At 38.2% G+C, this 12928-nt stretch overlaps 1 long non-coding RNA gene across 1 annotated transcript; it reads left to right on the top strand.

Annotated features, from left to right (window-relative positions):
- The first annotated feature begins 952 nt into the window (after nt 1–952).
- On the top strand, nt 953–11372 carry LOC109496097. The gene is made up of 2 exons (XR_002739498.2): nt 953–9003; nt 10897–11372. It is a non-coding gene; the product is annotated as an uncharacterized LOC109496097 (long non-coding RNA).
- The last annotated feature ends 1556 nt before the right edge of the window (nt 11373–12928 follow it).

Here is a 12928-nt window from a genome sequence, read left to right as displayed (position 1 = left end):
GGTTTTCCTGCCCTGTTTTTAAACTATTTCCCCGCCTTTTTCATTTTCAAGGTAGGCAAATTATTTTGGATATATTAAGAGGTATGCCACAGTATGGATCATAAGAAGTTATATTTTCTCGCTGAACATTAGGAACTTGAAAATTTGAGAGAGGGTCCAGGAAATCTTACACTGGAGAGTAGACACTGGTTAAATCCATAGAACTAATTCAAGATCGCACCAAAATGTACAATTCTGAAGAACGGCTGCTCGATAGCAAACTCTTTAATACCTACATATTATTACTGTTAGTATGATATCCTGAAAATCTAAGAAAGACAAGCATACTGAGTACCAAATCTGCTTTCCCACAGTCGCAAAATAGGGGGAAAAAATGTCACAAAACACGATGTGAGATTCAGTAGCCTCTGCCCAGAACCCTGATATTTAGACTAAATGAAAGTTATGTTTTTTAATTATTTTCCGTAAAAACTATAAAATGTGTGTCTATCGTCAATGCTTTTCAGAATGTAAAAAAACACATGCTCCATACGAAGTGAAAAAGACGCTGTCTTTTCAATAGTTTTGTTGCTATTTGATTGCCAAAATAAGCTACGTATTTTCAGACCTAACCTCACTTTTGCTCTCCTGCGATTCATTGGCCCTGCAATTAAAATGGCAAGGCTAAACTGAGGAATTGATACTTTTTAGCCGGAGGAAAGTTTACGATGCATAGTCAAATTTCGGATCAATTGTCCTGCTCGTTCTAGTAACTTCCTTCACCATTTGGTCTCTGAAGGTATAGCTTCCTCCAGTGGAGTGTAAGTCCTCTCCTGTTTCAGGTCCCAGGCCCTCTACTGTGCATTTTTTTTTTTAATTTTTTTTTCAACGTTTTTTATTTATTTTTGGGAAAGAGAGAGACAGAGCATGAACGGGGGAGGGGCAGAGAGAGAGGGAGACACAGAATCGGAAACAGGCTCCAGGCTCTGAGCCATCAGCTCAGAGCCCGACGCGGGGCTCGAACTCACGGACCGCGAGATCGTGACCTGGCTGAAGTCGGACGCTTAACCGACTGCGCCACCCAGGCGCCCCTCTACTGTGCATTTAATGAAAAACTAACTTATAACACTGTTTGCAATTGTTTTAGCGTACCTGAGGGGTCCTCTTGCTTCCTGCCTGTATGTTGGGTGGCTTACTCCCATGTCTGAGAGAGAACTATCATAAGAAACTAAAATGGTGGTCAGTTCAATGGTTAATCAGAACATAGGCTTTTTTTTTTTTCTGATTATTGAAAGTCCAATTCTCTGCATAAGCGGTTAACTCATCTTTAGAACTAGAAGCATAATTAAACCAGAAGGAGTCTGTTATGATTGGAGGTGAGAGGCTAGGGCTAGTTAAGCCATAACAAAGAAAATGAATTCATAGTATGCTTTGCACAAAATGCAGGTTTCCTGTTCTGATCAGATTATGTAAAATGTATTTCCTGTTTCTTTTGAAGAAAATAAAGCTATTTATATAACTATTCAAAAGTTACGTTGTTATGCAGTGTGTCTTCACAAACATACTCGGTTCTTTGTGGATTTCTGACACCAAGGGTTCCATTGAGTCTGTTCCCAGAATCCTCCCCCTCCCCTCTGTGGTGTAATGTCTTTATGGTGACCTTAATAATCTTCGGCATCCTCATTTAGCTCACTTCTGAATGAACATTTCTCCAGACGACTTCTGCATAGTTTAATAATGTATGCACTATCTACCTTAGACAGTAAATTTCCAAAATCTATACTATTTATTGTGTTCTAATTCGTTATGGCTATAATAATTTCTATTGAGTTCCCACTATCTAATTAGATTTTATAGCTTTTATAGTACAGTACAGAGGATATATTCTTTCTCTTGGTATAAGTTAATCTTAGCTAACTTTAAATAAAATGAATGTAATTATCAAATTTGTGAAAACATTTAGAGGAGAATGCATGTTTAAAATGTGCTCTTGTCTAGTTCATTGTGAAATGCTCTTTTTTCATTCCACTCTATTTTCATTTAGCTATTTTCCTCTGGATAGTTATGTTGCGGTTACTTCAATGTTTATATGTTATTATCTGCTTGTGCATTAATCAAGGTAATGGTGCAAGTAAAGATAATCTTGGCAAAAACAAAACAAAATTAATGTCACGTGAATTTTGGCCAGATGCACAAAGTGTCACATTCCCTGTTAAGTGCACTTGTCCAAGGAGCTATTGGTGACACTGTCCTGAACTGTCAGGGTAGAGTAACATTGTATCTACTGGCAACAATGTTCCTTTCTATAGCATTGAAAACGACATACCTCAGCACTGGGTCCATTTAACTCTATATGTTATTTTCAAGGTCAACAGGAGTGTCATACTCTAATCAAGTGTTCCCTTCACACTGCAGCAGACAGTAAGATCATCCTTCAGCACTTTCTAGAACCTCCATGCAGCCAGCCCATGCCCTGGATACCAGCCTAGCGGACTTCATTATCATTCCAGTCATTCCTTTGCAAAACACTACTGAAAAAGCAGTTACACATGGGAACCTTGTAAGGTTCTATCAAAAATGTGTTTGTAAGCCCCAGATCTAGCAGCATATTAGTTAATGATTAGGAGGCGGAGAGTGTGCGTGCGTGTGTGTGTGTGTGTGTGTGCGTGTACAGTCTAATACATAAGATCATTTGTAAAATGCAATCCTATAATAAATGGGTCGCTGCCAATGCCTCAAGACTTAAGAGAACAACATTTTTTTTTTGGCGGGAGTTTTGTTTTAATTTAAAGATAGTGTATTTTACGCCATTAAGAAAAAATAAATACGGTGGAGGGTCCAGGGCAGGCAGCATGAGGACTAGGTTTAAACTGCCATCTGGCTGGGCGACCCTCAGCCATCCATCCTACCTCTCTGAGGGGAGAGCCAACTAAGGTGACGAAACCAGATATCCCACAAGGTTTCTTTCAGCTGTAAAACAATGCCTTCTTAATATATATATAGCCATGGTCATGCCTACTGAGTGAGGAATTAAGGAACTTGTAAAGGAGTTTTAGTCAAATATCTTCATGGCTTTGGTCATCTGAACCATTGTCTTACTTTACCATTCAGTTCGTAGAGACTCCCACTTGCTTTGTCCTACCCGAGACACAACCTCTTGAAACACTACTCCAGGCCCCAGCAGGAGCAGTAGAGAGGCAGGAATAGTCTGGAACTTGTGTTTAAAAACTCACTCTGCCTTCACTGTTGAAAGTATTCTCCATGTACTAACTCCTGTTCCTTTCTAACCACCCTATAATTGATACATTGTGAATAGTCCCTTTTCGAAGATGAGCAAACTGAGGTGAAAGCCTAAGTTTTCCACTCCTATAAATATGTCAAACTGAGAAACCGTCTAGACTCAAAGCAGCTTTTAGAAGTGCATTTATCCTTAGAGCCCACCTTCACTAATGATGATTACGTAGTGGTCTGGATACTGAAAAATTGTATTATAAAGAAATCTTTTTTTTTTTAATCCCCTTGCTCAGTTACCTAAGAAAAGGTGTCGTGTGCAGAGCCCAAAGGCCTGTGCTTGGCCTTCTCCACCAGCCAGCAACACATCAGCAAGCACAGACACTGTCTAAGCGGCATCATTCAGGAACCAGTTCCAGGTGTTTGGTTCTGCTTTGGGGGGGGCGAGGGGGAAGCTGGGAACTTTGACAAAGGGAGGAGCTATTCCCCCGGTTGCCGATGTGATAACCCCAGCTTCTAAGAGCAACGACTGTTCCTTTCTAACGTCACACGATTTCTATTTAGCAGCTACATGACTGGCAAAGTGTTATATAATCATCTTCTAAGTACTTGTTTCAATTTTGCCGCAACGAAGGTAAAAATGCGGCCCTCAAATTTTGAAACTCTAACCTGGGTGTGTTGTACGATTCATCTGACAACAGGAACCTACTATGTGCAGACACAGAGCGTGCAATAGTGAGCAAAAAGCAGCAGGGGCTGTGCTTGCAGAGCTCACGCAAGGGCCACAACAATAAGAACGACGTTTGCTAATTACTGGGGGCAAAGCGTTATGAACATCGCTGCATTACTTACTGCTCTGTCCTCTTCTGAAAAGATGTATTTCATTTTAATGACAGAAAATCCTTTGGAGCAAATGTCACAAGGTAAAAGTCCAACTGGCTGTAAGTGTGCATGAGGCTCCGAAGAGTGAAAGAAACAGTGAACTAGAACATGAGGGAGTATTCGGTGGTATTTAAGCTTATTTGCAACCTGCTCAGAAGTCACTATGTCTCAATATTCAGATGCAACTAGGCAGACATTTGCTTTTCTCTTTTGACCATTGTTGCTTTGGGGTATAGAAGTATATTTAGAGGGAACCGAAGCTCAGAGAAGTTCTGTGAGTTGCCGGGGTCCCCAGCTAGTAATTCAGAGAGCTAGGGTTCTAATTTAGAATTTTTTTTTGACAGGTAAACAGTATTTTTTTTCTCTGTCATGGCTGTTTCTAATTATTTTATCTTCCTTCCCATAAAAGTTACAAGGGCATCTTCCCATTTGGTTTCTGTGTAGAATAACTAAGAGGGAATTCGCAATCATATTTCTAACTACGAAAACATGTTATCCATATTATTTGTAGGCATATATAAACATGGAAGTGAAAATGCAAGAGAAAGTAACTCACAGCACAGCTAAAACATAATCTCCGTTAACATTTTGTTGTATCTCTTGCCCATGTGCCTTTTCTTCCATATACCTACATGTGGATGTACAGATGTAGAGTGTGTTATTTTTGCGTCGTTTAAACTACTCTGCAGTGAGCACGAGTTACTTTTTTATAAGAAAAAACATGTTTGAAGCAGTAATTCGAATCCTTTGGAATATCTTCAAAATTATTAAAGAACTTATATAATGTCACTATTTAAACACCAAATAGGTTATACACAGTTTGGTCACTTGTGAGCGTGTGTGTTTGCGTGGTATGTTTTATTCGATCAACAATATACCGTAAATGTCTTCCCATATCATCGAATATTGTTGTATATAATTTTAAAGGATTGAGCACTATTCAATTGTACTAATGCCCCATGATTTACTAGCTAATTCTTCATTTTAGACAGTTAGGACGTATTCAGTTTTTTTATTCTCACGAATGACCCCATAAGGTCGAGATGAACAGTTTGTATAGCTAAATCTTTGGACACATTCATAATTATTTCCTGAGATTAAATTCCAAAAGGTAGAATTTCATAGCAAAAAGGGTAGGCAAGCCTCTCAAAATCTAAAAACACATATGTTCACACCACCTTTGGAAAAACTGCATCATCGTACATCCTACCAGATGCATGCACAGCTCCATTTTCCTCACTAATATGAAGTATTCTTTCTTCTCATCTCTGACAATGGTGGGCAAAAAAAGCTAATTATTTTAAATCCACGTTCGTTGATGAATAAGGAAGTTGAAATTGTAATGTGTCTATTGGTCATTTGCATTCTCCCTTTGTTAGTTTTATGTCTCTAGAGTGATCTTTTCTGAAAACTTTGCAGAACGATTTTCAATATAAAATTTTCCATGTTGTACATTTTGTATTAAATCAATACTCAAACTCATGTTACCAACGCAGCTCAATATGGAAAGTAATGGCTTGAAGATAGATTTTGTAAGGAGCATAGATAGTGGAAGGTGAATCCTTTGGGGCTGGGCATACCACCTTTGCTGAGATTGGATTCTCCACTGGGTCTAATGTAGAGTGCAGAAAAATTCAGATGTACGATGAGATGAGGTTAGCTGACTGATCATCCTCATGGAGATGATTTGGGCACAATAAACTCCAGTGAGATGATCCTAGGTAGAAAATATTAATTATTACGTTTGACTGGTAAACCTACCTTTCTCAGGAAAAGTTAAATTCACATACATACATACATACACACATACATAACGAACACGTCCTAGGTTATGAGTGTACACTGATGCAGGCAGGTCTAAGATTTCACATCTAAGGTTTCTTTGCACACCCAGAACAACGAAGGTGAAGTTTGCAACATTTTGGAGTAACGAAGAGTGGTGAAGCAAATCTCAACGTAGGACTTCAGACTTTGACAGAACTGAGTCCAGGTGACTTGGAAAAAGACACACGTCGCTTCAATCATAAAACAGGCAATAAAGTTTCTGAATAAAACGTACACTTCCTAAATACATCACGTTGTGGTTACATCGCATAAATTGGGTGACGGGGTTTGAGCTATTTGTTATTTTTTAGCTTTCATGGTTTAACAAACACAAGTGTCATTTAGTCCTTGAAATGAAAATGCACACACAGCAACTCCCCACACTGTCTTTGATGAGGAATCTGGCCTTCTAGTTCATTTAACATGAAATAACAGATTTGTGTTGATGGTGCTTTTGTTCTTGATAGTGAGAGAACTTGTTACTGAAAAATTAGCTACTCACCCTCAAGCAATCACTAATATTCCAATTCCTGAATAGAGAAGGGGGGAAGAGAGCAGATGGAAGCAAACAAAAATTGTATTAATAATACATAACAGAGTGCTGCTATAAATGATATTTCAGTGGAGGAAAACAATAGAAAAACTGCCGTTTTCATTGGATCTTAATGTATTTATCAGTCTCTAATGCTCCTATCTTCAAGCAGTTCCCTTTTATTGACACGGCAACACAAATTGCAGAAGTAAATTGAATCACAGACTCAGAATGTAAAAATCAATGAGAAATAATTTTGTAGCACTAAAGTGAATAGTGTAATGCTAGGTATTCATTTAATTAACCATGAGCCTTTCCACATAATGCACAATCATTGCCAGCTTTTCAGCTCATAGTTGTTCCAGGAATAATGGGTTTGGGATTCATCTTTAGAAAACCTGCATTAATATTTGAAAGCGTTTAAATCCATTAGTGGGTCATCTGAACACTGCAGGTCACTTTTACATTGCTAATTGAAACAATAGTAATGGGTTATAATCTACTGTCTAATAATGCCTGGAGTGTTTTACCGCTTTTATATCTGCAGATTCCAGGAAATATGTAAATTTGTTGCTGAACTGATATAAAAATATGGAAATTTAAGCTGCAGACATCAAAGTATTTTTTTCTAAAAAAAAAAAAAACACAGCATTTAATAAACTGAAGAGTTACACTACATTCTGGTGTCAGGATAAATTCCTTACTCTAGACCTTCCCCTGTTCTCTCTTCTCCGCTCTGGGCGCAGCATCTGGCACTCACATTTTCCACGTTGCCATTAGGAGAAAGTGAATATCATTAAACCAGTGAGTAAACAATCATGTCATTGTTTCCATATGCAAGCTATACATTGACTCAGCCCGCTGGGTCCTGGCTGCTTTTTTATTTGCCCTACATGAATTTATGCAAGCATTTTCTTTTTCATGGGGATTTTTAATACATACCAACATTTTCTTGGATGGGGGCAGTACATGTGGCAGGAACTCTAGCATATGAAATGAGAAGATGATTTCAGTGTGAAAACATACATGCGTGTAAACACATACATACATATCAAAGGAAATATGTGAGAAAGACAGAGTCGCTTTCGGAATCCTCCTTGTAAATTGAATGTCTACAAATTGATACTTAACCAGCATTTTCTCTTTTAATTAAACATGCATCTCATGCACTTACCTGTATCTTCCTATGCTTAATTATAGTCTGATTGTGCAGAAAATCCAGAAAGATGCATCTCATTATAATAAAGAAAATGCTTTAGCCTAGGTGGAGATTGTGGCTGCATGCGTACTCATTTTATATAAATGGAATATGTTTTTGGAAACACTTTATACCAAGGCTCAAAGAGAAAAAGGGCTTAAATCCATTCACTCCACCATCATCGACATGATCGCAGGAGTAAATCAGGTGGGGAGAGAGAAGAGGACTCAAAGACACGTGTGGGTCGCACTGACTTTGATGCTCTATCAAGAAAAGCAACATTTGAGTTTCTGGTTTTCGTTATCTTTGCAAATGTATTTACATCTAAGGAAGATGCTAGAAGTCGGAATCAAAATTCTGATTTCATCCACAGAACACTGGTGAGAGAGCTTTCAAGCAAGGAAATAGAATTGCATATAGAGACTAGCACAGCTCATGTATTAATTGTGTGGTATGTAGAATTCAAATGAAACATTTTAATGACTTTAATGAGGATTGTGGATAAGAAAGGGACTAAACATCCCTTGGTTCTTGAAATGGAAAGACAAATCAGTTTGAGATATGCATAAGGAAATTGCAACAAGGAAACTTGACCTTGTGAAGTCCTCTCTTAAATATTCCCGCCATGTTTCCTGTCTTTCTCCATGCCCTATTAAGCTCCCTTTGAAGTCAGTATCACTGTACTTGCATCAGTCGTACAGGGCGTGGAGAAAGACGAAACAATGACCCGAGAAAGCAAGTAGTTTCTTTATCAAAGAAGGACAAGTACCATTAGCCTATAGTGCAATAAATAGCCTCCTCAAAGATATTTTTCACTTTCTGTCCGCTGAGGGGATGGACAAAGGGATCATGACTTGATTCCCCACAAGGAGAGCCCTGTTGTGATTAAATAGGATGACAAATTGGGCTTTGTGTTCCAGTTATAGCTTCCATGAGTTTTATTGTGGCTACAATAGGGACAGGTACTTAAGAGTTAAGAGAAAATCCCACAATAATATCACATATCTAGTCAACCGAGAAATCCTACGTGAAGGTCAGAAATCCCTTTGCAACCCTGGGAGTTTCTACAGCTTTACCCTTCTTGTCTAGCTGTGTCATGATAAGCATACGGAAGCCCAAGAAACCAACTTTTTGCCTTTTGCCTTTAGGCAAATATTGGTAAATTTTTAGCCACAGATAGAAGAGCTTACTTGACCTTAAACAGGTGGATCTTCTCATTTCTCACTTGCCATTTCTTATCTTACTACATAATATGCTTTGTTTTAATTTTTAGGACTTTGGATTTTATTTGTTTCCGGAGTTGGGAACACAGCTGCCGGTCATGAGTGAATATCTGCCCCGATTTGTCGCCAAGAAGGTGCTACTTTCTTTTCCTTTAGGCGTTTAGTCATTGTTCACTTCCTTTTTAACAAAACCATCGATGCCCATTTCAAGATGTAAAGGAAGCTATTTAATGTGAAAGCTCTTCCAGTTCTAGGTTGCCGATCATTTCCTTTTAGTGCATTGAAAGAACATTCATTTGGGAAACCCGATTCCTTCCCATAACTTAAGACATCCATTAATGGTGTGCCATCCATTGGTTCACTGGCTATTAGCAAAGGAAATGCCTGACCTTGCCGCCATGAGTCAGAGAAACAAATCTCTCCATTTTAGTATATGCTCTTTGCTTGGCCTTTCAGTGACTTAGCTGAACCCCTTTTTTCTGAGCTACTCTGTTAGGCATTACGCTTTCCTGCCCCCAAAGTCTTGCGACCTTGGCTCTGGGTGAGATGACAAAGCCAGCACTTTTGCTGAAAGGTGACATCTCTCATTTGGCCATTCCATTGGAGTTTACTGCCTCATTCATTTATTTTTAATTCATTCATTCGCTAAACAATATTTATCTCATCCTACTTAAGAGAAGGACTTAGGAAACTACTGTATTCAGGTACTTATTTTATTCTTTATTAAAGCCATCCAAGTTTTAGTCTGAGAATATATGGGTGGGAAAAACATATATACATATATATTTAATACACATATACTCATAGCTCATAAAATTGTAATTTCATTAGTAAAAAAGAGTGAGTTGCTTGGTTGTATCTTATTTTCTATAATTTTTAAATTTCTGAACTGTTGTTCTTATGGAGATTTTAATGGCCTTTGTATTATCTATCATGGATTTTTTTTTTAATTTTTTTAACGTTTATTTATTTTTGAGACAGAGAGAGACAGAGCATGAACGGGGGAGGGGCAGAGAGAGAGGGAGACACAGAATCTGAAACAGGCTCCAGGCTCTGAGCCATCAGCACAGAGCCCGATGCAGGGCTGGAACTCGCGGACCATGAGATCATGACCTGAGCCGACGTCGGACGCTCAACCGACTGAGCCACCCAGGTGCCCCTATCATGGATTTTTTTTTACGCAGGAGCCCTGAGAATATTTTGGAGTTCCTAGCAATAAGTGCAGGGCCTCATCTAACTTTGACTGAAAGATAGTTCCTTTGTCCACCTGGGAAGGCTCAATCCTCACCAGTTGTTTGTGGCTTTGGGAGGTATGGTCCTATTCAACCAGCACTTCCCTTGAGTCACCCTTAGATAGCAGGGCCAGCTAATATTGTGAGATGAAACATTTACCTTTCCAGTGACCTGTTTTGTATAAGAACACAACTGTCCCTTCCCCAGAAGCTAAAAAATGGAAACAATTCAAATACATCTTACTGATGATTCTTGGACGACGAGTGCTTGAACATTACAAATAATAGCAGCTAACATCTCATACACAATATGAAATTGTAGACACGGCTCCAGATGCCCATAGGAGCCATATTCTTATTGATTCTCATTTCCTATTACATATAATATCTCAAACACTGGGATGTGTCTGACAATCTCCAGGAAGTCACGGATTATTTGGTATAGTTTATTTGGTTAATATAATGCGTCATGTTCTGTGAGATAAAGTATTAACTTATTCAAACATCACAAGAATTCTGTGAGTTAAGTAAGCTATTATTACCCATTTTGTAAGTGCAATTGAGATGCAAATGAAATTAAAATACCTCCCCCAAGGTTAGCAGTTATTAGGCTATAGAGGTGGGATTAGAAGCCAGGCAAAGTGATTCCAGGGCCTATGCCCTTAACCTCAATGCTTTACTACCTCTCCCAGGATGGAGTTTTTTTGGCTGGGTTTTTTCTTTTCCTGCTTGCATGGTATTGTGGTGCTTTGTTTTTAAAAAATATGCCCCTCTATCTCTCTTGTTCTATTTCAGGGTAAGATGAAAGTTAATGGAAGCCCCACAATTTCTGACTTCTGTATCTGTGATGAAAGCACCATATGCTGCCTCCGAGGTGTGCTTATTTCTTTTCTTCGAAACCTGGTTTCAACTCCTGAAGAAGTTCAGCATCACTGTTGACTTAGTGACATGACACAATCTATTGTCACTATATGATGATTTCCAAATTGGATCCACGATGTGAGTTTGAATCACAGAATTGAGGCAAAGTGGGATGAAGAGAGATGCGACTGTGGCAGTAACGGAAGTCATGATGTTTATCTCTCCAGTACACTTAGCAACTTATTTAACTTCAAAATATTTTTGCTTTATGTCAGTTTTTTGCTTGTTTGTTTCTCTGGATGTGAATCAGAGAAGATGCTGGGTGTGAGAGCTTCAGGGATGGCTAAAGAAGGATGCAAATAAAACTTACTTCCAAAGAGAATAGTAAAAAATAAAATAAAATAAACACATTTGTATTAATGTTGTCACTCTTAACATTCACTATCAAAAATCAAAAGACTCATGTAAATAGAAGTAACAGACGTAGTTCTACTAACTCAGCCTCAATGTCAGTGATATTATTACCCATGATACCAAACAGCATGAGAAAGTTTATCATGATTATTTAGAACACCAACATGACCATCTCCAGTTCATAGTATGACTTCTTCCAATAATGCAGCTAAAGTTAATGAGTTGGGGTGAGTGTTCTCACTAATTTGTTTATATACAGGCCACTTGAGATGTATACACTAGGAAGTAATCTCTGAGCAGAGAGAGACCATAGGGTTCCATAATGAAGACAAAACATGTACAAAATGTCACATTTGTTAAACACGAAAGATGAGTTGTATCATGTCTGTACGTGTCTGTGCCTAGACTTCAAATAATATGGATGTATATATAAAGCTTCATTTCAAGATAAAAAGTTACCATCTTATTTGAGCATAATTGGGAGATGTCGAGTGAACAGTTTACACCCTCCTTTAAACTATTTACTTTTCTATAGAATCACTCTTACTAAACCTAAAACACGTTCCTTTGTTAATGACAATTGCAACTGGAAGAAATCACGCAGCAGTTGGGAAATATCATTCATGTCCAAGAATTCATTTCTTCAAATTTCTCTTACTATATTTATTCATGGCACAGAAATGCAACTCTGTCTGCAAGAAGCCACCGGGCATAAATATAGACAGGCACTTACCTCTTTGTCCAACATAATCATTCATCCGTGTTTGTGGAAGGATGGAGGGAGGAGGGAGCAAGAAAGGAGTGAATCATTCTATATCCTTCAGGTGAATAATTTACTTGTTTGGTTTAAATAAACCACATTGAGGAATATCAATTATTTAAGATTACTTGTATACAGCTCAGTATGTTATAACCTTGTGAAGCAAATTCTTGGCCCTGGTGCCTCAGTAGTTTCAAAGAGTTTAAAGCCCTCTCTGTCTAAAGTGAAAAGAAGACTTTTCACTTTAGGATCTACACTCAAAAGTCATTTGGTCTCAACCACAACTTGGCCACTAATTTAAACCTGGATCAAGTATTTTGTTATCAACTGGTAAGGGTTTAATCATTTCTGTTTATTTTATGTATTTTTCCTCTTATGTGGTACATTTCCATCATAAATTCAAAACTGAATTATTTCATTCACATACAAATATTTATTATTTCCTCTGGGTCTAATAAGATGCTTCAGGCTATGTATGTTATCAATAAACCAACGATTCTCACCTTTAAGAACCTTGCTATTTCATTGAGAGGTAAATTAGAAATTCATACAGGGTTCAAATGGGCTATGATTAACTCATCCTCTGTACCTGAAGTCTTTCCTCCACCCAAAACAAAGTTAAAACCCACAGCAAGGTATGATTTGATTAGGTGGCAGTGAATTATAGTAAATAGAAAGTTCGTGGAGGGCACAGTCACAAGAATCTCAGCCAAAGCTCCGTGGTGAAGAAGAACTCGAGTATTTCCTGACCTGACAGTTAGCCTAACAGAACCTGCATAGGTGCGTTGCCAG

This window comes from Felis catus, chromosome F2, assembly GCF_018350175.1.
Source record: "Felis catus isolate Fca126 chromosome F2, F.catus_Fca126_mat1.0, whole genome shotgun sequence".
NCBI classification, from domain to species: Eukaryota; Metazoa; Chordata; class Mammalia; order Carnivora; family Felidae; genus Felis; species Felis catus.
Note: the sequence above shows the minus strand (reverse complement) of the source record. Positions and strands in the feature narration are given on the sequence as shown.